Source organism: Muscardinus avellanarius (assembly GCF_963383645.1).
Source record: "Muscardinus avellanarius genome assembly, chromosome: 8".
NCBI lineage: Eukaryota > Metazoa > Chordata > Mammalia > Rodentia > Gliridae > Muscardinus > Muscardinus avellanarius.
Genome location: NC_137794.1, coordinates 60229342 through 60251894, shown reverse-complemented (window position 1 = coordinate 60251894; position 22553 = coordinate 60229342).

Below are 22553 nucleotides of genomic sequence, written 5' to 3'. Positions count from 1 at the left end.
TTCAAAATAAATAATAAAATAGGGCTGGGGTGCAGTTCAGAGGAAGAACGTTCCTGGGTTCAATCCCCAACACCGCCCTCCAACCGCGCCACCACATACACACAAAGCTACAGATGGGGCGATCATCTCCCCCACTAAATAGTCTTATTTTTACACCCCTGCAAAGCTCTTCTGTCTGCTCAGATTTCAGTGCCTCTCTACCTTCTCTCAGGAGTTGGGTTGTTTCCCAGCTTCTGTGGCCTGGAAGTGGATTCCTTGCTTTTTTAGAATTGTGTACAAAGCAGGAGTAGAGTCTGAGTAACCGAGGAACTCAGCAAACAAGCCAAGTGCTGGGTTTGAGCACTAGATCACACGAAATCCTTGCTGGTGAATCGGAGGCCAGTGTTCTGAAAGCACAAGGTCTTATCATCAAAGACTCGGCACTCGGGTAAGTGTGATATTTCTGTGTATGTTTTGAACTCTATGTTGATTGGCCATTTGCCAACATCATAGTGTTTCTCATGTCAGACTTCACTATAGCAGACAATGGTCCAACTCAAAGATGCCAAGTTATTGAAAGGAATTAATAGCCACGCATCCAAAGTACCTAGATGAATTATTTTTAAATGTAAGGCTGCGTGTGCATGTGTTTTAATTGGCCAAGAGATGACTAGATGGAATAGAGCTGGTGAGAGGCAGAGTAGCAGAGTATTAAGAGCCAGACCAGTGTCAGTGGAGTGATGGGAGAAGGGGCTGGGGGAGGGTGAGTGGGAAGGAGAGGAAATAAATGAAGGAAACACTTCTGTCTACGTTGTGTACACATGTGAAATTGCCAATGCTGATCTTAACATGGGGCAGGGGAGGGGCTGGGAGGGAGTGGAGGGGAAACTCACCAAGCGCTGTGTGCATGTAAATCCTGAACTTCAATATGATGTGAGACGACAATGCACCAATAAAAAACTAAAACTAAAGCTGGGCGTGGCAGCGCACATCCCCAGCGCACCAGCACACGCATCTGGGAGGCTGAGACAGGGGGATCAAGGGTCATGGGGGGCCTCAGCTACTTAGTGAGGTCCTTTGTAACTCAGTGAGACCCTGCTTCAAAATAAAGAAAAGAAAAATAGGGCTGGGGTTGTAGCTCAAAGGTAGAATGCCCCTGGGTTCCATCTTTAGTATTGCAAAAAAAAAAAAAAAATCTAAAAATAAATAAATAAACAAATCTTAAAAAAGAGTCAGACCAGGGCAGGGATGTAGCTCAGTGTTGGTAGAGTACTTGCCTAGCATGAATAATGCCTGGGTGCAATCCCCACTATTATCAAAACAACAGTAACAACAAAACCAACAAAACCCAGACCACCTTCTTTGGTAGGATAAGCAAGAATATGGTTGTTGGGTATTATGAGTTAGTGTTCATAAAGCATTTGATGAGTGTTAACTCTTGTTTTGGGGCTTGGAGACGAATGAACCAGGACAGAAAATTGGTTCTGCATTATAAGAAGCACGAATTTCCCCTATCTCTTCCTTCTGCTTTGGGGAAAAGAAAAAAATATGTAGTAAATATGAGTAATTTTACTATATAATAATTTTACATATTAAAATTTTTAAATGTTTTATTTAAATTGTTTTACTAGATGATCAAAATTTGTGACTAATAATTTTACTAAATAGAGGGAAGAATCCGTATAGGTACTTTGTGGCTGTTTGTGTCTATTTGTAAAACAACCATTGCTTGACCCTCAAGTATCTGTGTCCCAAAGAATGCCAGGGTCTGACAAAAAAAAGAAACATGCAGGAAAAAGAAAAGAGGAGGGAGGGGATGTGAAGGCAGAAATGGGGACAGAGTCAGCGGTGACTCGTGCAGCAAGAGGGAACTCACTGCCCTTCTGGGGTCCTTCCTTAAGGTACACAGATAAGTCCTGTAAGAAAGAAGTAAGATATGAAAGTAATGGGGTCAGATCAGGGGCAAAGTCTCCTCGAGGGAGCCGCGAGCTTGGCCAACTTTTTCTGCAGTTTTATGGCTTCATGCGATGTAAACTCACCTGCCAGGAAGTGCAGTCATGAGTCGTTAATTAAACACTTATTTGGTAAATGAAAGGACAAAGCCTGAAGACGTGGCACAATTGAGTGGCTCAGTTCCCCCCTGACTGTTGGTTGAGTCATCTCCAAAGACAGACTGCAGAACCCCTGAGCTGTGGCTGGAAGTGAAGACCGGAGACCAGCTTAGGTGCTAACGTCCTTTGTGCATCAGGACCTGGGGCACTGGGCACGAGCAGGCCTTTTGAAACATTCAGTGAAAGCTAAACAGAAGAGAAGTCAAGAAACAGGAGGGTCACTTGCTCCTCTGTCCAGGAATCGAGAGGTGCTCTCCTTGCTGCTAAGCTGCCCGGCTTCCATGTCAAAACACGAAGAAACAAGATGGTTCATGGCTTTCATTGTAAACATGCAAACAAATACCTCAATTCGTTAATCAGATGGATGATCCACCTTGACTCATGCTGCCGAGGTGGTGGAAATCCCACTGAAATAGCAGGCGGAATTAGATGAGACTAAATTAAGTCAGGTGTCTGTGAAAACGGGTGGGAAGAGGCAGTGATTCACATCAGGACAACGATGAGCTGACTCTGGTCCTTATGAACTCCACGGGGTCCAGAGTCCATTTTCTGAAGTCATTATAAAAGAGGAAGTTCATTTGGTAAATAGAAAGTAAACCTCATTACCTGTAATTCCAGTGTTTGGGAGGCTGAGGTAGGAGGATTGCAGGCTTGAGGGCAGCGCAAAAAAACAGAAAGGGCTGGGGTTGCAGCTCAGTGGCAGAGCACCCCTGGGTTAAATCCTCAGTAGCACACACACACACACACACACACACACACACACACACACACACACACGAGAGTAAAGCCGTCAGGGTTACACAGATGAGACTGCTGGTGAGGTCCTGGAGGTCAGTGCCCAGGAATGGTGAAGCACTTCCCAACCCAACCAGTGGGCCCTGACGCCTGCAGACTTGATTTGCTCACAAAGACAACAAAGACTGACATAAAGAGAGAAAAGGGGATGAGCCACGTGTGGCTACACATGCCTGGAACCCCAGTGACTTGGGAGACTGAGGCAGGAGGATCACAAGTTCAAGACCAGCATGGGTGACTTCATGAGACCCTGTCTCAAAATTTAAAATTTTTAGCCACGTGTGGAGGCACACACTTGTAATCCCAGTCCTTGGGAGGCTGAGACAGGAGGATCGTGCAGGTTCGAAGCCAGCCTCAGCTACTTAGTGAGGCTCTCAGCAGTTTAGTGAGACCCTGTTTCCAAATAAAATATAAAATAGGTCTGGGAGTGTAGCTCAGAGATAGAAAGTCCCTGGGTTCTAACCCAGTATCACAAAATTTCTTTTAATTTTATCTATCTATCTATCTATCTATCTATCTATCTATCTATCTATCTATTTCTACCTCCCGCTATACTCCCAGACCTATTTTATACTTTATTTGGAAACAAAGTCTCACTAAGTTGCTGAGAGTCTAAGTAGCTGAGGCTGGCTTTGAACCTGTGAGATCCTCCTGTCTCAGCCTCTCAAGCACTGGGATTGCAAGCGTGTACCATTACGCCCAGCAAAAATTTTAAATTTTTAAAAAAGTGCTGAGGATGTAGCTCAGTGGTAAAGTGCCTCTGGTTTCAATCCCCAGAGTAGAAAAAAATAGTTCAATTAGTGAAGTTTCATAATTTTTTCCATTAGGAGAAAGAGACAAAAGTTATCAATTTTTCTTCTGCCTTAGTCTTACCTTATTATGTTTCAGATCTGAGACTACAGAAAGTTTTATATATCCCATCACTGATAAAAATTGATATAAGATATATTTGGGGATGGATTCTTTTTTTTTTTGTATTGGGGATTAAACTTAGGGGCATTCTACCTCTGAGCTACACCTAGACCTATTTTATTTTATTTCTTAACTTTGAAATAGAGTCTTGCTATGTTGATGAGAGTCTCACTACTTGCTGAGGCTGTCCTTGAAACTGCAATCCTCCTATCTCAGTCTCTTAAGTACTGGAATTACAAATATACACCATTACGCCTGGCTGGGGATGAATATTTTTGATGCTGAAACTTCTAGGCTTGAAGTTAACCCACGGTGAGGAGGTTTAGGTACCCTGAAGGGTACCTGTTCTGGCTGGGAGGTGTTTCTGGTAGCCCACCTTGTCTCCAGCAGGAAAGGGAACTTCCTAGTCCTCTACCTTAAGGCTCAAATCCATCTCACCCACCTGCTTTTCAGTGAAGTCCCAACCCTGACTTGGTGAGCTTGCCCTGGCGGTGTTAATCTGTTTAGGAGGAATAACTGTCCAGCACTTTGCATGGCTCCTACTAAAAACCCAAGGCGCCCATGTCAATGTGGCAATGTGGTAAAAGTGCACCAAGTGTCCACTAGGAAGGCCTAGAGGGTGAGCTGGTCACTGCTCCTCACAGGCCTGGCTTTAAGAAGAAGGGTTTGGGGAAAAATTTCAGGGTCCCTCCTACCTCTGAGGTATTCCTAGTCCGTGAAGTGCTATCATCAATGGTAATCAAGATCTGGTACGCTTCCAGAGCCTCTGGGAGTGTGCCAGGAGGAGCGCAGAGCCAAGAAGACGTGACCTGTCTTACGAGAGGAGCGAGGGCCACCAGTCCTCTTCTTCAAGAAACCCACGGGGTCAGCGCAGGTTCTCAGGGAACGGAGACTCTCCTGACTCCCTCCCTTTCAAATTATCTTGAAATGGCTGCCTAAGAATCCACCTCATGCAGCACTGAACTGTCAAAGCCCTTTCTGTCCTGCTGTTCATGTGAAAAGCACAGATTGGACTTGACTTGGAGACACTGCAGGAAACACCCACCCTTTCCTCCAGTACAACGATTTCAAAACCTCCTGCACTGAATCCCCTCCACGCTTTATACTTCTGTGAAAAATAGTCCCCATTTGTCTCTCATTTAATGTTTACCAGCCCTCAATGTTAAGAGGTGGCCAGAGAACTCAGGCACATTTTAAAGATTATTTTAAAATTTTGATAATATATGTGCCTGCTATAAAATTTAAAATATACAAAAGGGCTGGGCACTGTGGTGATGCTTGGAAACCCAGGACTCTGGAGGCCAAGGCAGGAGGATTGCAGGTTCCACACAGTAACTTAGGGAGATCCTATCTCAGAATAAAAAGCGAAAAGTGCTGGGAGTATAGCTCAGAAGTAGAATGCCCCTGCGTTCAGTCCCAGCACCCCCTACACAGGCATCCACATAAAAGATACAGAAGGGCATTCAGGGGAAAGTAAGTGTTCCTCTCACTCTGCACCCCAGGCTCCTTTCTCCTCTCCACGACATCCATGTTTTCTAATTTCCCGTATTTCTGCTCAAAGATATTTAACGCAGGAGCTGGTGGTATAGCTCTGGGGTAGAGCACTTGCCGAGAGTGAGGCTCTGGGTTCCATCTACAGCACAGCAAAAAAGAAAAAAAAAAGTCAATGAGGTTTTGCATATACCTATTTTTTCCTTTCACAAATGGGAACGGTACATGCTATCACATACCTACTTTTTCCTCCTAAAGCTTAAAGCTCTTCCATTTTTAGCACATACAGAACTGCCTCATTTTTTGGTGGGGGAGGGGAAGGATACTGGGATTGCACCAGAGGTATTATATCTCTGACCTACACTCCCAGCGCATTTATTTATTTATTTATTTATTTATTTATTTATTTATTTAATCTTGAAACAGTTTTCCTAGATTGCTGAGGGCCTCACTAAGTTGCTGAGGCTGGCCTTAAAGCTGTGATCCTCCTGTTTCAGCCTCCCAAGTACTGAGAGTCTAGGTATGTGCCCCACAGCAAACTTCTTCTTTTTTTTGGGGGGGGGTACTGGAGATTGAATTCAGGGGCATTCTAAATTCGAATCATACCAGCCTATTTTTCTTTTCTTTTCTTTTCTTTTTTTTCTTTTCTTTTCTTTTCTTTTCTTTCGGTACTGGGGATGGAAGCCAGGGGCATTCTACCTTTGAGCTACACCCCAAGCCCTATTTTTTATTCTTTATTTTGAAACAGGGTCTCACTGAGCTGCAAAGGGTCTCACTAGGTAGCTGAGGCTGTCTGCAAACTGTGAGCCTCCGGTCTCAGCCTCCCAAATGCTGGGATTACAAGCGTGCGCCACCACGCCTGGGTCCCCCAGCCTATTTTTATTCTTTGTTTTTGAAACAGGGTCTCGCTAGGTTGCTGAGTCTCACAACATTGCTAAGGCTGACTTTGAACCTACAGTCCTCTTGTTCCAGCCTTCCAAATACTGGGATCATAGGTGTGGGCCACTATACCACCACACCCAGCACAGCTGCCTTTTTTAAAATAGCAGCATAGTGTTCCATTATATAGATGGCCATGGTTTATTTAACCAGTCTTCTATTAACAGATATTTAGACATTTTTCCAAAAAAATTTTTTTAACCAGGTGTGCTTCATTGGATATCCTAGTAGACACAATAGTGTCTTGTCATGCGCCATCTTACAGTGTTAGTTTTATTCCTGGTGTAAATGTCTGTCTTTTCCATGAGATTGCAAACATCTAGAGAACTGAAATGGACACTGGGCTACCCTGTCACTCCAAAACCAAAATACAACATTATGCACATAGTTAGGGTCTCCTAAACAGTAAATGAACTAATGAAAACTTCTCAGCTGTGCCAATGATATGTTAGAGAGAAACAAATAGTATTTGAGAGGCTGGACGAATTGCCTAAGTCACAGGGGACCAACTAATCAAAGGCAAACAGCAATGAAATTTAAGAAATAGTTAAAAATAAAGTGACCTGGGCGTGGTGGTGCGTACCTCTAATCCTAATACTTGGGAGGCTGAGACAGGAGGATTACAGGTTTGCAGACAGCCTCAGCAAGTAGTGAGACTCTCAGCAGCCTAGCAAGACCCTGTTTTCAAACAAAAATAATAATAATAAAAAGGGCTGGGGGCTGGGTGTGGTCGGGCACGCTTGTAATCCCTGTACTTGGGAGGCTGAGACAGGAGGATCCCACAGGTTTGGAACCAGCCTCAGCTACTTAGTGAGGCTCTCAGCAACTTAGTGAGACCCTGTTTCCAAATAAAATATAAAATAGGTCTGGGAGTATAACCTGGAGGTAGAAAACCCCTAGGCTTCACCCCCAGTACCACAAAAAAAAAAAAAAAAAAAAAAAAAAGGGCTGGGGCTGTGGCTCAATGGTAGAATGGCTCTCGGTTCAATATTCAGTACCATACATGATTTTTTTTTTTTTAAAGCAGATGAGTACAACATACTACCAAAGTAAAATGTTTCCCCAGTGGTGACGGCCACATTGGCTAGCCAAACAAGGAGAGTAAACAACTCCACTGGAAAAATCAGTCATCTTGAGAGAGGCAGATGTCTCCAGTTCTTGGAGTTCCATTGGGTAAGTGTTACCTCCAGTTCACTAAACGGTGTCCCAGTGACCTGGAAAAGTTAAGCATCACCTGAAGCAGCTGACTGGCTGGTAGAGAGACATTTCCTCCCAAGGGGGAGTCTTGAGCAGCCAGATGAAGATGAAAGAGAAAAAAAAAAAAAGAGGAAATAGGAGGGTAAAACAGGAGGAAGGAAAAACACGTTCTGACTTTAGGACAGCCCTGGAACAGATCAGGAAAAAGAGGGAATGAGTAGATGCCTTTAATTGTCCCCCATCCGCTGTCATCAGCCATGTACGAAGAGAATGCTCCTTTGTTAACAAACAAGGAGGGTGTTGTTATCATGATGTTTAATGAACACTCATTATAACCTGGTAGCATGGACCGTGTGGTCTGATTGGCTGATCTCAAAACAATTATGTCGACATCTCATAGCTTCAAGATCATACAGCTCTGCAGTTTCGCAACCCACTCCCCCTTCAAAACAAAGACAGTTTTTCATACACCAAAATGTTATATGAATATTTATAAACCTTTTTCAGGATTCCCAAGATCTCCCACCTGGGGTGGCTCCAGGGTTGCCACCAAAATTATCTTTCCTTTTTTCTCTTTTGAGGTAGTTTCCTTTGCCTTCAAGGGAAAGGGAAGGGGGAAGAGTGTTGGCTTGCTTGTTTTCGTTGTTCTTTCTCTTTTTCCTCCTTGGTTACCCAAAGGAGCAGATTCATTTGGACAAGGAAGAATGTCCTATTTCACTCTTATACCCTCTCCTCAACCAAGACAGCCCTGTCATCAGTTTTATGGGTTGGAAAACAAGCAAGCAAGACAAGGCACTGGGAAGCGTGGGTACCAATACAGTGCTGAAACGCAGGAGCAATCTGAGGAGCATAATTACCCACGGTGGCACTTTGATGAGGGGATGGAGGGTGACACTCCTAAGCTTGAGTAAAGTGCCCTGGAATCCCAGTGGCTATTGAAATACTCCATGTTTCAAGTTCCTGCCTCACCCCAAAGTGCTGGCGGCTCCCTCACAACAAGGCCCACCTGGGCACCTGCAGCCCGGCCCGCGGGGCAGAGCGCCACGTGCTGAGTCATCGATTCCTCCCAAAGATCCGAGCCAAGACCTACAGGGCAAGGCTGCCCGGCCCCCTTTGCCACCCTGACCAAAACACCATGCCGAGCAGTGGCTATAAGGGAGTGCCACGCCGGCTGACACTTCAATAAGACTTTTTAATGTTAACACATCTTTATTAAAACGAGCAGCACGCTTTATTCTCATTGATTTGTAGAAATGGACTTAGAGGTCACCTGGTTTATCTTCTGCGTTTTACAGATGTGGAAACAGATGAAGAGAGTTTACATGCTACAGTCACCCAACTGGCCCAACCAGGAGTAAACCCAGTTCTCTTGGTCATCTGCCCCCCCCCCACCGCCTTCCCCAAGATGGTGCTCATTCCATTTATGACACCAGGGCTCTCCTGCTCACCTGCCCAGTACTGCTGCTATTATGTGATGCATTCTTTTGAAATAAAATGATGGCTAGTTGAAATGATTTGATATGTCTTCGTGATATATTAGGATGGTTGAAGGTAAAACCCAGGACATTTTAGCAAAGAATGTTTTATTTAATGCTTTAAAGACAAAAACAATCTACAGTGTTATTTACTAATGGTCCTGGTCAGAAACTCATGTTTCTGAAGCTTTCCATAGAAATGATACTGTAGTCCTATTTCTAGGAACCAAATGCCCGTTCATAAATACTCACCTTTTTATAGAAACTCAGATTTTCATTGTGGGGCAAAGCCAGCCTTAAGGATTGCAGTTGTTGGTATTCTGTGCTAACATTACCCCATGGGGGCTGATACACATATAACAAGTGGAATACGGAATTTTCTATTAGGCACTTGGACCCAAATAGAGTCAGTATGCATAGCATTCTTACTCAAATAACCTTTTTGAACCAAAGATGAACATACTTGAAAGATACCCAAAATGCCTATAAAATTCATAAAATTAAAGCTGGATACCAGTATTTCTAGTTAAGTGTGACCCCTCTTAGTAGATATTAACACAATTGATTTATTTAAAAGAGTCCAAGAATATTAATAAATAACACACTGCTATTTTCTTCCTGAATATTTTTCAGGTTAAGGTCCTGGTGTCATTGATACACCTGACCCTCAACCCAGCCTGGCCCAATACTTGAAGAATACTAGGCAGCCAATAGATGTTTCTTGAGCTAACAAATGATTGAATGAATATGTTGAAATGCTGGATTTGTCTTTCATTATTAAGATGACACACCTACAACTTGAGACAAAAATAAATAAAAAGTCTTAGGATCTGTGTATTGTATTAAACTATCTGATAAAAGGGTTTAAAAATAAGGGGAACAGTGGGGAAGATTTCCTAAACACTTTTTTTTTGGGGGGGGATGACTCAAAAGAACGCAAAATTACATGAACCATATTTTGTGGATCCTTCCAAAACTCTCTGATGGGATAGCTGGTACGCAATATGGTATGGTTTCAGAAGGTGTTTAAAATGATATATTTCTTTAAAGATCTGTATATTGCAAGACACAGTGGTGCAGGCCTATAATCCCAATAACTCAGGAGGCTGAGACAGGAGGACAGCAAGTTCAAGGCCAGCCTCAGCAATGTAGACCCTGTCTCAAAATAAAAAGGGCTAAGGATGTAGCTCAGTGGTACAATGCCCCTGGGTTCAATCTCCAGTACCTCTTCCCCAAATCTGTATATTTTGTGCTCTAAGGCTGAGTATTCTTTCTGCTGAGGAGGAGAAAGCGGTGGCCATAGTACAGGAAGGTTCTGTTTAAGTTACTAGATTATAGCCACCTCTGGTCGCAGATAACCATTTGTGTGACATTAAGTAGGTTACTTGAGAATATTTTTCCTGTACACTGAGCTAAATTTTTTTCTGAATTAATGAATTTCTTTGGCCTTTCTGAGCTTTTTTCCCCCCTTATATATAAAATGGGGATAATAAACTTCCCTCGGAGGGTATTTGTGAGGATAAAATGAGCTAATGATGGGGGCCGACCTAGAAACTCATCCAGATAAATCAAATGTGAGGCATTATTTTCATAATTATTGTATTACAAAAGCACCAGAAGCTGTATTTAAGGTTCATTTTTACTTTCTGTTTCTTCTACTGGAACCATGCCATTTTAAATGAATACTACAGAGGAAAAATAGACATGAGTCATAAATCATATGTTCTTTGGAACCTTAATCGCTTGCTCTTTTCATTTATCTCATGAAGGAAATGAACCAAACAAGGAAAAACCTAGGCAGGAGTGAAAGAAGACAAAAGTTACTCCAAGAAGAGCCCGGCTAATTTCTAGAAAGCTCACCAGTGAACCTTATGATCAAACAGTTCAATGCATTTTTAAATTTTTAGAAATATTTTTATTTTATTTAAATGTGGGACATATTGAAACCGGTATACATTTAGACTGTGCTTGGCGCCCCCCCACTGTTCCCCTCCCCCCAACAGTGAGTGTCCAGGTTAACCAAGTTATATTCATACTTTTACACATATTCGGATTATAGTTCCTCCATTAATCAACCTCAGACTTCTTCCTCTCCTATCCTTCCATTCTAGCTTTGCTGAGATTTCCCCTCCATTATCTGGAGTCCCTCTGGTCTCCCCCAGTGGCTCCCTAGTTTGGGCATATTAGAGAAAACATACCCAAGTTCAATGCCTTTTAAAGGGTCCGTGAGAACAGCAGAGTATGATCTATCATCCATTCCTGCATTGTCTCTCCCTTGCATTTCTTACTCTTAAGAGCCTCCGAGTAAGAAACCCACTGTAAAAGGTTGGAAGCTTTGTTCTGGTCTGGGCGGGACTATACTCCATCAAAAAACAAGCCAACTTTATTCTGGGCCTTGAAGCTTGACAGTGTCATTTACAGAGTGACACAGTCACGCCGCTGTAAATGACCAGAGACATTCCAGAGTTCATGACTGTTGTGTAACAACAACACTTCAAGGGTGGCTGCAGGCACGAGGCGCAACACGCCCCAGTGTGTGGTGACTGCTGAGGAACCACGCCCCGGAATGTGGCATTGCTCAAAGGTAGCCAGCCTTCCTCTCCATCCCCACCAACCCTGCGAGCTGGGGGCAGGAGCAGGACGGACTGGAGGGACGACTCTATTTTCAGGGAATGACAAATTGATTGTGCTGATTGGGTGAGAGTACTTACCTGCCCCTGCTCTGGATCCAGAGACAACCTCCAGGCAGGATTTGTTTAGCAGCGACTTGTATGAGGAAGTGGCACAGAGCAGCGAGAACCAAACAACCTGCCACCAAAGAGGCCCTCAACCAAAGCTCACTGGAAAATTCTCCTCCCCGTGTCCCTGTGGCCACCAAGTTGATGGAGAGGACATTCCATTCCACTGAGGGAGAGGAGACAAGATGGCAGCTCTAAATTACATGTGCAATAGCCCAGGAGGCTTGTAAACATTTAAGGAGCTGATTGTTATTTTCATTCCTGACTGGTTTGGTGGTGCAAATAACAACTCCATAAACTGCTGAAGCCCAGCCGGAGTGCTGAGGACATGCATTTGTGGCCTTGATCTACAGCGAGCGATGAATATTCATGACAGGGTGAATCCGAATCTCTCCCCGAGCAGGCCAGTTGGTGTGTGAACTCAAAACAGGCCTCAGTATGGAAATCAAGTTTATAGACTTAACTGAAGAAAAGCAGTCATGATCAGCAGCATAATAAAAAAATATCACTACCCAAGAGCCCAGGGGGAGGGGAAGTGGGGACTCACTGTTCAGTGGGTCTAGAGTTTCAGTTTTGCAAGATGAAAAAGTTCTAAAAATCAGTTGCACAACAAGGTGCATATAGCTAATAATACCGTACTGTACATTAAAAAATGGATAAGATGAGCCGGGCGTGGTGGCGCACGCTTGTAATCCCCGCACTTGGGAGGCTGAGACAGGAGGATCATGCGGGTTCGAAGCCAGCCTCTGCTGGCTTAAGAGACCGTGTTTCCAAATAAAAAATATAAAATAAGTCTGGAACTATAGCCCAGAGGTAGAAGGCCCCTGGGTTCCATCCCCAGTACCACCAAAAAAAAAAAAAAAAAAAAAAAAAAAAAGGATAAGATGGCACATTTTATGTTAATGTGTTTTTTAACCACAATATAAAGAAGAGAGAAATGAGATGTCACTACAGAGTCTGCCCTAAAACAGTTCAAACCAAATGTAGCTGTGCTCCAAAATCCTTATTATCCTCCCAGTTCCATATTGGTACAGGCGCCGAGAAGCCAGATATAAGCTATTTTCAGGCTACCCAGAGACCACTGTGGCCACTCTTTGGGCTTCCCAGAACCACTGAGCTCTTGAAGTGAATGTTCTTTGCTTTGTTTAATGATCTATCCCCCCTCCCACTCTAAGATGATCAGTGGTATTGTGAACTACCCAAGAGATGTGCTCTGCTGCTCTGAGCACTAAAATGTTTATATAGGCCAGAGAGGCATGCTTAAGGATCTCTTTTCTCCCCTCTCCCCTTAAGCCCCTTCCCGGCCCCCAACACCTATCCCCACATGCACCAGCAAAAGGGACTTTCCCTCTCTAACCACCAGGGTCTCCAGTGGTGAGCAAAGACATGATGTGGTTTCTGCTCAGTTAGAAGCACAGGAAAAACTTTCAAACAGCCCTTAGAAGGGAGAAAAACCCAAGTACGGAAGGAAGTCTGCACCTTCAGCACAGACTCTACCCTGCTTTTTTCTTTTCTTAATTTTTTTTTCTCAGAAATATCTGCCTGTCTTTTGAAGCCTAGCAAGTGCCCACTGGTCCTCAGTAGAGCTCAACAAGAGGCAGGAGAGAGGCCCCACCAACAAGTGGTCATTTCCCTTCCACCGTTTTCAGACTCAGATCTGGATTTAAGAGATGCTTTTCTCACTTGTAAGTTAGATAGCCAGTTTTGGAAGATTCCTTCTTTCCTCCTGGCCAGACCTTTTAAGAGCACATAATTCCTCAGGTTATAGATGAGCAATAATATATTATGTTACTACATTCGAGTTGAAGGAAAGGTTGAAACAGCTGTAAGCTATCTAAGATGGGCTGGATGGTTTGCTTCGATAATGTAATTTTCAGTCTGGAATCCACATGCAAGTCAAAACTAAAGGAGACAAAAGCTACCAATTTGAAGCAATACTGCTATAAATGTTCCAGGGTTTCTGTTGGTTACGAAAGCTTTAGGACAGGTGGGCATTCAGAAAGTATTCAGATAATCCTCGGAGGAGTCTTGTCTTTTGGAATTCCATTGCCTAGGAACAAAAACAGAGACCAGATTGCTCTTTTTCAACTTTCATCTCTGCCTCCAGGTACATTGGTTAAGTGATATGGGCAATGTTTAAAACACAGAACATACCTCCTTAAACTCAGAAGGAATAGAGATTTTTAAGTGCATTTGAATCAGAACATGTCTATTTGTACATTTCCTCTCCTTTGTAGAGAGCACACAGACTCCCTGCTCTACAGTAGAATGAACTTTAAAGCCAGTTTATCCAAAATAGCATTGGAATTTTTGCAGTCACCCATTGCCTCTATGTGAAGATCACTGTGCCCTTCAGCTGCAGTTGCCAGGTCTCAGAGGCATACTTTGATGGGATGGGATAAGGTTGGAACACTATCAACCTGAGGCTGACATAGAACTGCTGAAGTCTTGCCATCTCCCCTCCTGTTAAAGCCCCAGAGAGGCAAACTTGCTCTGGCACTTCACAGAGAGACGGGTACCTTTCAATAATGGGAGAATCTGGAAAGAGCTCAGCTTCAGGGACAGGTGTAGTTGTGCAGAGTTAAAAGTGAGACAGATTCAAAGTAATGGCTGGCCAGAACTGACTGCAGTTCTCCAAGGCTCCCATCTCCTGCATCCTCACTGACATGTCTGTAGATCTAGTTAAGAGTCAAGCTCCTGACAAAGCAAAAGACAGTCATTTAATGCTATAAAACTCTGCTGTTTTGGCAAGCCCGCCTTAAATACAAACAATAGCAGAGACTCCTTTGGGCCCTGCCCAGCTGGGCAATAGGAGCATTGTCTAATCTGCTAACTCAGGAAGCAGAGTTGGTTTCCAGTTCCAACATGAACTTGTTAGGAATCTTGGGCATCTTTCTTGGCTTTCCATCCCTCGGTTTCTCCATTTCTGTGCTAGAGATACTCAAAGTCCAACACCATCTCCTTCCTGCATGGAAAAAAAAAAATTAGGGCAAAAGCATTGTTGTTTTTAACCTTCCTGACAGTACAAGGCCAGGCAGGGTTCTCCTGGGGCAACAGCAAGCAGAGATACTAAGGCCTCCTTGGGATTTTCAGGAAAACCTCAGCCCCATTGGCCATTGGACAGAAGCATAGGCTTTTCCTGATGGTAGCAAATGAAAAAGGTTCATTAAGACTGGACTCAATCTTTGTACACTTAGCTGTGTGCATGGGTTAACAGTTCCATGGGTCATCTGGGTCAAACCCCCGGCCCTAAGGATACTGGAGAGCCACCTTCCTCCCTAAGGCTGGCACAGAGATGCGAGTGTACTCAGAGAGGGTGATGCTCACTGATAAAGGGCACAGTTATCATTTCTGGGCAACTTCTCTTGGGGTTTGTGACCACTCATTTCCCACCTCCTTTCCATTAAAGAAGATAATCAAAAGGCAGCTTTGTGTATAGCGATGTTTGTTCTCCACTTAGAATGTGAAGGGAGCGACCCTGCTGCTTGGAAACAGGCCTGCACCTCTTGCCTGGGTCTTTCCTCCTGGCGCTGGACCTATCTTCTGGTGGGCACCTGAGCACTTCCTCTCATCAGTCTCTTCCTGGAGGCTTAGAGGAGGGCAGAGCCACACTGGTAGAACCGGTCCACTTCCTAGTGCTCCCTGTACTTCCTCAAGTATGCAAAGGGGTGGAGGGACAGCTGCTATGATTGGCACCTTGTTTGCTTCACCTGAGCCCAGACATGCTCTCGAGAAGGGTAATTTGTCCACTCACAGCACAAAAAAGAGACTTGTGCCAGGGTCAATCTGTCCTTTGGAACACATCACCAGGAATGACAAGAAGCAGGGACTACAAAATCATGTTGTCACTTTCAGAAAAGGGCAAAGGAGGGCCTGGAGCCTCGAGAGCTTCCCGGCTTCTGGTTCCAGAAGGGCAGGCTGCCCACCAGCTTCTTGCCCTTGTCCTTGCCCCTGGATCCTCTGAGTTGCATGTGTTCTTTGGAGGATGTCACCTGACTCCTAGCATCGGCAGGTTGGAGGGATGACCAAGTCATGATTTTTGTGCTCAGGTTGGTAAATGGCCCACTCTTGTCTGGATGGAGGATAATCACAATGAAACTGAACACTCAAGTAGAGAACGGTGTCCGCCCACAGGAACTGCTGTGCACCAACCGCCGCAATGTAGGCTGAGCTCAGAGTCGCCACTCAGGTCGCCTCTGGCTTCCACGAGCTTGTGATTCAGTAATAACTGGAAGCACAATTGCTTTTTTACTCACTATTTTTTAACGGTTTATTCATAAAACAATTTTTCACTTTTCACTTATTTTCAGCCCCTTTCATATCTCTCTACTCACAGTTTCTGTCTTGGCCTAAACTCTCCCCTCTCCTCCTCCCTCTCTCAGCTGAATTTTTCTTTATTCCCTTTTTAAACTTTGAACCGTTAATGCAGTGGTATGGAGGCCTCAATTGCTTTGCTAACTGATATGCTTCAGTGTCTCCTGAGGGTCTCTTTTTTGGCTTCTTCTTTTTTTTTTAAGCTGCCAGCATTTCTGTTCCCTGGTCCCTTTTGTGACAAGAAGCTTAAATATTTCTCATTCATCTTACAAGTGTGTCTTTGCTTTAAAGAGAGGTGGGGGGGGGAGGACAAAGAAGACAAAACAAAAACCCATTAAATTATACATCGTAGAATTCATAGCACTTAAGTCTAACAGGGGTTTGATTTAAGCACAACCCATTATTTCCACACAAAAAAAATCTTGATTCCTTTCAGATGAGCATGTTAATTCCTGGGGAAAGTGCACGGTTCTCACAAACTAGCAGGACCTTTGCAAGCTCACTCTGTTTTGCCAGAAGAAGCTGCAGTAGTTGTTTCCATACAGGCTTAGCCTCATTCCCATTTCCTCTGACATCCATCTGCTCTCTAAATTACAAATATCTGCCTATAGCCATGATCAGAATTAAGAGGAAAATAAAACAAAAGGAAATGAGAGGAATCAATGGAGTATTAACATATTAATAGTATAATGCTTCTGAAAGAGCAGAAAGCCAACCCTGGGACCATTCCCCACTTGAGAATCAGGAAGATTCTAGGACTTTCTTGAGAGTACAGTGGACAAGAAGCTGAATCGGGACTAGAGTACGCTTCTGATCACTTGGGTCACTGTGTTTTCTCATAAGAGTAGGAGCTCAAATTCCCAGTTCTCACCATGAATGTATTTTCAGACTCTGGCCCTTGAGCCATGGAAGGAAAGAATAAAATGACCTCATTATCGATTCTCAGTTGGTTGGTTTCATGGCACATCACTATCAGGTTACTTGTACTATACCTGGGGAGAAAAGAAAGCTTTCATGGAAACGGATGAAGATATGCCCCTTTTCTTTGTCTGCATGGGTAGGAGGTAGTATTCAGGGAAAACCATGTAGACAGGAGGAGAGTAGGCAGAGGTGGCTCCTCTCCTTCCCCAGAAGACAATGGGCCTGGAGGTTGCTTTACATAGTGCTAGGTACAAAGCTAGGAGAGAACAGTATCGTGTCTCAATTTTCACCACATTTCAGAGTCCCTGGGAACTCCATTGTGAAATCTTTACAAATATTTTACAAAATATATAGCAGCTGGGCACAGTGGTGTACACAGTGGTCTAATCTCAGCCACTTGAGAAGCTGAGGCAGGAGGATCGCAAGTTCAAGGCCAACCTGAGCAAGGTAGTGAGACCCTCTTTTAAAACATAAATTAAGCCAGGAATGGTGGTGCACGCTTGTAATCCCACTACTTGGAACGCTGAAACTGGAGTATCGTAGGTTTGTGGCCAGTCTCCCTCTGCAACTTCATGAGACCCTGTTTCAAATAAATTAATATAAAATGGGGTTGGGGGTGTTAGCTCAGAGGTAGAATGCTCCTGAGTTCAATTCCCAGTACCATACAAAAAACTCAAAAGCCCATAAATTAAGCCATGGTGATGGTACATTCTTGTAATGCCAGTACTTGAAAAACTGAGATGGGAGGCTTGTAGATTCGAGGCCTGCCTCAGCAATTTAGCAAGGCCCTCAGCAAATTAGCAAGACTCTGTTTCAAAATAAAGAATAAGCTGGGTGTGGTGGCACATGCTTGTAATCCCAGCATTTAGGAGGCTGAGACAAGGAGGATCACGGTTCACAGAAAGCCTCAGTTACTTGGTAAGACCCTTTGCAACTCTGTGAGACCCTGTTTCAAAGTAAAGAATAAAAAAAAAATAGGGCTAGGGGTAGAGCTTGGAGGTAGAATGCCCCTGGGTTAAAACCCCAGTACGATTACTACTATTACTTACTACTACTACTACTACTACTACTACTACTACTACTACTACTACAATTAAAAAGTGTTGGTGATGTAGTTCAATGTGTAAAGCCCTGGGTTCAATCTTCAGCGTCTCAAACAAGACAAAATTAAAAATTCCAAAATATACAGCAGAATTTGTTTTCCGGTATGATGGACTCTTCCTCAGATTTAGGCGGGCTCTCCAGATTTGTCTATACATACATGTAGCATTTTCTAGGAGTCCTCAGGAACATTAAAAAAATGAAAGTTCTTTATTCAAACCTTGTATCTATCATGTGCCAGGTAGATGATAATATAAAAGATTGATTGAAATGCTTGAATTATAGACCTAGGAGGGCTTGGCAGAGCATCTTGTTCCTTCTGTGCTTTCAAACAAGCTGAGTCCAAGCAAAGAGATTCTGCTCCCTCCCATGGGAAGAAACCCAGTGCATTATAAACCTTAAAGGTAGTTGGTCTTCTCGGTTTAAACTCCAGTCCCTTAGGCTATGGTTTAATTCCATTTCCTTTGTTTTGCTCCTCAGGCAATGGAGGATAGACGCTTGGTGTCATGCCCAGGGAATCCTCCAGATGTCTGAAGATGAGGAGTGTTGGCAGAATTCCATGAGAATGACCCCCTGAAGAATTTCTTACCAAAATTACCCATTGGTATTTATCTGTCACTTACTCTTTCTTGTTGAGGGTAGTGGAAAGCTACAAGACAACTATGTTTAGCCTGAATAAACCTGCCTTAAATTCAGAAAGAAGGCAATGTGTGTGTGACCAGCTCTGGCTCAATATTTGTTAAACCTGGAAGGAAGAGCAAGGTAGAAGACTTGTCAGTTCATACTATTCTGTGAAAGTGGGCAATAGAGAGAGGGAGGGAGGGGGAGGGAGAGAGAGAGGGAGAGAGAGGGAGGGAGGGAAGAGAGAAGTATTTGCATAAATCTGGTAAAAATAACTTTTGGGAATCTTGCTGCAGTTTTTGCTTGAATTACACGATTATGGATGTATTGATATTAAAATCACTTCTTACTTATTTAAGAAGCAGCTGTCAGCAGCACTTTGAGCAGATGGGTTGGGGTTTCTGAGGTGTTGAAGCTTAAGAAAGGATGTAATGAGAGGCTTATGTGTGGGTCCTCAAATGGTTCTTATAACTATTGTACATCAAAAGTGAACCTTTAAGAGGTAGCCAGTGCTCAGAATGGCCTGATTTCTTCTGCCTGGAGGTTAATAGTGCCATGGACTTGTTTTGGACAAAGAACTGTATGCTGTTTCAAAGGAAATAGAGGTGTGTATTGGACCGGCTTAGTGAGCACACTCTATCCAACTTCTCTCCTGCTCAGCAAGTCTTTCCTCTGGTCCCCTAGGTGTTTCAGCCTTCCTTTATAGAACACATTGTCTTGGAAGCTGGGTTTTACATTAGAAATCCTGCGCCATATGCCTCTAATTACTTTCATTCTTCAGTTCTGGCCTTTCGCATTATCTTCTTTTAGAGAAAGCAACACACACACACACACACACACACACACACACACACTTCTATCCAACTTGTGAGTCCTAATTTTATTTTCCCCAAGGTGGGGAAATATCTTGGAATGTGCCCATAAACTCCTGTGGTATTGTGTAGTCTGTATATTAATTTATGGTGAGGAATTTTAGACACTGTTTCTGCATAGAGCTTTTAGTTAAAGAAAATTTCAGGAAAGGGTGACTTCTTCCGTCTTGCTTTGCCCCACCAACAGCTGTGTGAAGCCTCACTCCATCAGTGTGGACTTTGGCAGGTGGACTTGGACTCATTGCAAATATTATCTTTCTATGTCATGTTTTATTAAACAGGTAAGTCCATATACAAGTTTTCTCAAGATATGTAACTCGCAAGAAAAGAAGATATGATTTGCTAAGAAGTACGATTTATGGTAGTAACGGTTACACTCTGGATCTTATGGGGCTTTGTTTTGAAAAAATTATTACCACAGTGGTTCTGTAGAATTTAAGAGTATAACCAGCACCATTTGGCTTGTCCAGGACAATAGTGGGGTTCTGGTTTTCTTAACTCTGCAGTAACATGTTGGCAGCATTTCAAATTCTTGGCACAGATGTTAAAGTGAATTTAAAGAAGAAACATTAAAAACAAAACAAAACCCAGGCAGTTTTAAATGTCCAAAAGTAAGAGGGAGCGTTATTTTCTTAGCATGTACTTAGTGTGGAGCCATGACATGGTAATAGAGGAAGCACAGAAACCACTTACACGGGGATTTCAATGTGCTTTTTCACAGAGGGACTATCATTTTTCTAGATGCATCTCCTGTCACCGAGGCTCAAATGTAGCGTGCTTTCTTTCTGAAATAGGGTCGTTTCTGGAGCATCCATGGACAAGTAAGTAGACTCATTCCTGTCACATGACCTTTGGGGAACCAAGGACAAGCCACCATAATCCCTGGGTTTCATACTGAATGCTCAAATTCTGGTGAATCAGCTTTCTGGAAATTTGTTTTACATGCACAACTATCAAATCTATTTCCCAGGTTTGGGCTCAGTGATAGAGCCTCACTGGTTTCAATTCCCAGTATGGCAAAATAAATGAATGAATGAATGAATTAAAAAGTCCAGCAGAGAGACTAGCAGATCTTCTTCCACTTACTGGAGAAAGCTGGAAATGGCTTTCATAGAGAATACTTTTTTAGCTCATAGTTAAAAGAAAAATCTTATACCATTGAGAATTATGAGAGATATGACAGACCAATGCTCAAGGGTCCTGGGGGAGATGAGGGCATCATAGCTTGTGCTCCTGGAAACAGAACAGAGGTGGAGGCAGGGAGGGATGAATTATTTCCCGTTCAAGTGTGATCAGGGCCCACTATGAGAGCATGCGCTCCTCACTCAAGACACTAGGCAAGCATGGGTAAAGCATGAACATTTATATTTAATTTACATCTTGACAATTTGCACATAAATAACAATGTAAACCAGTACGTAAACATAAGATAGTTTGTTGTTCTAGCAAAGTAAAAAGCCAATAACTTTGGTCAGTTTTAACTCTGAGTAGAGGGAAAAAAATAAAACCACTGTTGATTGTGGGCTCAACATTCACATGTAAGAGGCCTAAGAGGAAAAGAGAGATGGTTAGAAAAGCAAGACATTTTTATACAAATTCTCAAATGCAAGAAAGCACAAAAGGAAAGGAACACATGTGTTCACTAGGAATAAAAAGTATTTGGTGTCAATGTCTGTGTGATGCTTTGGTTTACCTACAATCAAGGACTCTGTGTGTCAAACACTGAAACATCAAAAAATGTCAGTTTTGGGCTGGGGTGTTAACTCAGTGGTAGAATGCTTGCCTAGCATGTAGGAGGTCCTGGATTGGATCCCCAGCACTGTGAAAAAAAGAACAATCATCAGTCTTGATAGTTATAGGAACAGATCAATAAGGCTTTTGGCTTTTCCTGGATTATTTTAAATTTGTTCTTGTCGTTGCAAGTTGACGTTACTTGATGTGAACAAAATGTTGAATATTTAAAATAGGTTCAAGAGGGATGCGCCAGTATTTAGGAGAGAGAGGAAGAGAAAAAATAGTGGCGGAGGAATGAGATTTTTATTTCTGTGACTGTATAATCATAATGGGGCAAAACAAAAACCTAACTGTCTCAGATGATCCTTAATAGCAAAAATGACACATCTCTCTCTCCCCGGTTATATGCTCTTCACCTCTGCACCATGGCTTTTGGGTATCTGATAACAGGCAAGGGGCTGATGTGATTTTGAGGTCATTAAGTAGTAAAGCAAAGTCTTAGAAAGAGGTTTTCTTGCCCTTGGGAAAAGTAGGTTCTTTTACATGGCTTGGCTCACAATTTAAGTGGTTATAAATATATTATATATACACATGGAATAGTGGTATAAATAGACTTATAAATATACATCATTCTTTGCTACACCTTGAACGCCAAAAGGTAATCTTTGGGCTTAGCAGAGTAAAAGATAGAATGTCCCAGTCCATCTCTCTGGAGCACACTCACTTGGTTTCTCCTCTAGAGTAGCAAATCATGAGATAAGACGTCACTTCTTGCACTACTGGACACACTCAATGAGGTAATTGTTGTCGAACAACTTTGCAATGCCCTTTCATCTTCAATTAAATTAATCATAAAATGCAAAAACACAAATACTGAGGAATATCTGGGTTTTACAGAATAATACAATTGATGTGTTGGGGATAGGGATGTTCATTACCCGCTTTTACCCTAAGATGACCAGAATACCCGTTTTCCTGTTTGTTTTTTGTCTGTTTTTTTTTTTTTTTTTTTTAAATGTGGCCTAAGCCTATCTACTTCAAATCCTTCCTGGTAAAGCACCACATTTGTGCAATTTTGACATAAAAAACGAAAACCAACAACAAAACAACAATAAGACTCAAGCCCCTAAACCTCACACATACAAAACCACCTGTGCTTTAGGACAGTTTCTCAGTGGTTTTAAACATGGCATTTTGTCTTCTTCACATTTTCAAGATAATACACTGGGATGCAAAAGTCAGGTGGCCACTCTGAAGGTCCTATGACTTTTGGGGCAGGGTGGGAGAACCTACTTTTTTGGAGAGACAGGTTGTCAAAACCTTCCTGTCACCTTTTTGGTAAAATCATGGCTA